This window comes from Cyprinus carpio, unplaced genomic scaffold, assembly GCF_018340385.1.
Source record: "Cyprinus carpio isolate SPL01 unplaced genomic scaffold, ASM1834038v1 S000006773, whole genome shotgun sequence".
Lineage (NCBI taxonomy): Eukaryota > Metazoa > Chordata > Actinopteri > Cypriniformes > Cyprinidae > Cyprinus > Cyprinus carpio.
The window spans coordinates 44,406-48,821 of NW_024879364.1; the positions used below are offsets into that span (position 1 = coordinate 44,406).

Sequence of the window (4,416 nt, forward strand, 5' to 3'; positions counted from 1 at the left end):
CCTTTTGGTTTAGCGTTTCAGATGGCTTTGTTAAAAGGTGTAAATTAGTAAACATTAGTATTTGACTGTGAGGGTCACTCTGGTCCGCTCGGTGGAGACTAAAAAGCTACCTGAAGGAACCCAGGAACCGACCCTTTGACCTAGATCAGGTGTGTCATACAACAAACAGAGACTCATATGGTGTATACTGGATGAGTGCCAGCCGATGACAGCCTTGCTCTGCATAACCAAAGAATGAGAAGATCTTTGAAAACTTTCCTCCCTGGAGCTCATGTTACAGATTTGGATTACTAGTTTTTTGCCAGCTAGAAAACATTAAAGTTGCCTGAAGAAGGAAAATATAATTCAACTGTAACCATGGAAGATCAAATTCAAGCACAGTGCATTGTGGGATACACAGTTTATAATTCACGTGGTGACAAGTGATGGACACATACCAAATACCTGCAAGAAAAGTATGTTTCAAAAAGTTGTCAAACATAACCCAAGTTTGTCTAAGAAGAGTTTGTGTGGCTGTGATTTCCTGTTAGCCTTCAGGTATTGATGCTCTGTTAGTCTTGAGGGGGAAAGAACCGAATCTGTACTTGGTCCAAATCATTGTTTGAGTAAATAACAGAGAACCCATGTCTTTGCGCTATCCCAGGTTGGGATGGAAGAAGTATACTATGTATGTGTGAGAGAACTGCGTTCCCACCGAATATATCTACACCAAGTCAAAGTCAAACAGTGACTCACAGCACTGAGATGCAGTGCACAACTAGGAATGAAACTGTATCTGTATTTAAATGGGCATGACTGACTGGTAAGAAATTTTCTGAGATATCTGCATCTTGTTGTGAACGCAATGTTCCGTAAAGCCGTACTGAGAAGTTGGTTCGTGGCAAAAGTGAACATCAAGAGAAGGAGATTTTCTCTATTTGTACTCCTCGGCCCCGTTACGAGATGACAGCTTCTGAACCACGTGTGTATTTTTTATTGTTTTAAGCTGCCTGGCCTGCCAAATGTGGCAAAATAATAGCTGCACCCTATTCCACAGTGCCTTGCTCCGCCGTTTCTCACAAAGCTCTTCTGTGCCAAAAAGTCAACAAGCAAATTAGGTGTCAGTTCAAACGAGCGGGAACTCGCACCGTTTGCACTCTCAAAGACAGGATAAAACATACTCCGTCAGCCGCGGCTTTGCAGATCTGGGCCTCTCTTCTGCCTGTCTCCCAACCCAAACCATCTGTTTCATATTGAGGGAAGGGCAAACCAGCAGTTTCCCCTAGGCAAATCCTTCCCATTAATGTGAGCGCTGAGCTCTCGGGTACAAGCTGCGAGTTGTTGTAAACTTGACGAAGCTGTTTTGAAGCTGAAACTAGCGGAGGGTTACTTAAGAATTCTTCAAGGCAAAACGCATTTTACAACGAAATAAAGAAAAAAATTTAAAGAGTTAGATGCCCCTGAACAACTTGAAAAGGTTCCATCCTCATTTCTTGAATCTTCCATGCCAAACATTAGGGCCTCGCTATCTCAAATAAAACACACTGCTCTAAACATCATCAGCCATTATTTGAGTTTCGTTATCTGGTATGGCTACCTCGTGTGTGTCTACGAGAGAGAACAATAAGCCCTGACATTTATTTAAAGAGAAAGACGCGAGGATTTGTAAACCAACCCAGGGAAGCCAAACCCATATGCTGTTTCAGTGGAGCAAATGTGCAAAAAAATGGTACAGGCCTTGCCATAGGCAGAAACTACAAGCATGAACCTGATACTATTCTTGCTGGAAGCATTTGGAAAGCCTGTTGTGCCCAGAGAGATTGCATTTACTCTGTAATTTGTGCTGCACCATTTCCTTCTTTCGAACTATTAAGGAACGAACTTTGTCTTTATTCGACACCCACCAGCATAATTACAATTAGATATTTTTCAAAACAAACAAAATTACTGCTTTATACATCTGAGGGGGCTTGTAGTCAAGGCAAATGTTGTCAATTGGACAGTATCACCGACAGTACTCAACCACAATAAAATACATATTATTCTTCAAGATGGGGAGGTACGTCCAGGTGGCTGACAAATGCTGTTGGGATAAAGCGAATATGGTCACATTCTTGTTATAACTTATCCCATGAGGTCCGTTGACGGGTCATAGCAGTCCACGGTTTTACATCTCTGTGCCCCAAAGTAGCAGCCCGCCGACCAAATTAGAGGCGAGTTCCCTGACGCCACTGCAGTGACAGGCTGATCTCTTGGAAGTCCACGTCACCCAAACTTGTGTCCACTGGAACGTTCTCACTATTGAAAGCGGTACGCGGAGCTTGCAGAGAACTCTGTATCTCCACCAATGACCACAACATGGTTCCCCAACAAACTGTGCGCCTGTGTAACGCACAGAGCTGAGGACAAGTGGCCGGGACAGTCCACCTGTTCTCACAGGGGTCGAAGCACCTGAACCTTAGGATACCTGTCCCTGTTGACAACTAGTCCCTCCGAAAGCAAAGAGTTTGTGTTTTGGCCACTACAACAGCAGCATTGCTCACACCCTCTCGAAGAGGGGCAACTAGTGTCCACTTTGTTGGATTGGGGGTTGTACTGCTCCACTTGTTTTGAGGAGACACAGACGGGGAACGCAGGGAACGACCCCTGCAAGGGATGTGTGTCCACCTACTACATACAGGCTGTTGATCAAGTTCTGCTGAACCATTCCGAATCTAGCGACGAGGCATCGGTGCAGCTTTGGACCATTCGTCCCATGCAAGGGGTGTCGTAGACCCAAACGTCTTTTGAAGCCCATTTTCAGACCCTCGACCACCTGTGACATATACTTTACAGCCAATGGCACAAGCACTACACTCTTGCGAGGGCTAGGAATGTCCGTTTTGGGAGTAATCTCCTTTGTCTTGTGATCAATCATGTATATTTTGTCGCACATGAACGTTTGGCCTCCCTAGAAGCAGAAGAGCTTGGCTGACTTCCGGGGTCGGCGCGCAGAAGGCCTGTGACAACGCCGTCATTTTGCAGATCTTCATTTGCAACGGACAGCATCTTCCACAATCTCACGGCCCACCTTGTTGTCCCCATGACAAGCTCCTCAGATGCAACGTTCTTTAGCAGGTAGGTTTCCCGGGAGAGCAGGGCGAGTCGAAACCACAACGCAGAGATCGGGAAGATCAAGGTGTCTCCTTCCGATGTCTGCTCTAACCCAGTCAATAACAGCCTCGTTACACAATACTTTTTCATCCTCAACCTCCAGCTCCTCACTAAAAACAAGCTCTTGAACTTTATCTTTGGGCAAGCTTAGGAAATCTTCAGTGTGTGTATAAAGATTAGCAAAATTAGCCCAGGACACATTCGCCAAGAAAGTTCATACAGCCTCTGGCACTGATGAGCATCGGACAGAAGCATCATTCCAAGGGCAGTTAGACTGATGCAGATTCTTCTCCAGAAATTCTGCAGCGGCATCACGGATGTCGTGGAACTGGAGCATGTCGCCAGCCTCCAGCAAAGACTCCGCATTTTCCTCGTTAATGATCACCCGGGCAGAGTAGGCAGGCTAGTCTAGAAGGAGCAAAACCTCCGGATGCAAAGAGTAATCAAAGAAGACCACATCATCACCACTACCCTCCATAACACCGCCGAACATGGCCTCAAAATATAGCGGATACACGAAAGCCAGAACCGCCCTGGTGCCCTGGGGGGGGGGGGGGGGGTGGAAAATGCTCGAGTCCAGCACGCAGGACTACATCCGTGAAGACATGACGCTTGCGGAGGAGGTTGAGTTGGATAAGCAGGCTGTTCTGCATGTGATGTCTTGGTGGAACAGCCTGGATGTTCATGGACCCAGAGACGCTTGACCTCGACTTTCGGTTCTCGTGATTACTGACAGACATCTTTTAAACTAGGATAAAAGACAAAAAGAGAAACGATTCCTTTCAGACCCCTTTGATAAAGTATTAACATTCTTATATAATCCATGGACGTTTCATTTGATATTACTCAGAAGGCCTATTGTATCAGCAGGTGTTTAAGAATCCTTAACATATAATTAGGTACAGTGGATACATAATAATTGGGCAATTACACTTGGAACCAACCAATCTCCGTTGGACGGCAGTAAACCCATAATCATTTGTTAAAACAGCAATAAAACATTACAGCTTTTCGTTTACCTTGAGATTGTTCTCCCCTTTCAGTACAAGGGTTAAGGATTAATAATTCTCTTTGATCTCTGATTAAAGTTACTGCTCTTTAGCTATCATTTCATCATTTCATTTTATGCATAAAACAATCCAACACTGCACAGCAGTATGAAACTTGATTGTCTACCGGCACAGTACAACAGTGAATATTGAAAATGAACTTTAAGGAATAATTAGAACATTTATATGTTTTTTGTACCACATTTAAAATATTGTACATAACAATGAATACATT

The 4,416-nt window shown here is 44.5% G+C and overlaps 1 pseudogene; it reads right to left on the reverse strand.

Annotated features, from left to right (window-relative positions):
- Window positions 1-2,103: 2,103 nt before the first annotated feature.
- Window positions 2,104-3,872, reverse strand: LOC122144832 (annotated as a pseudogene).
- Between the last annotated feature and the right edge of the window lie 544 nt (window positions 3,873-4,416).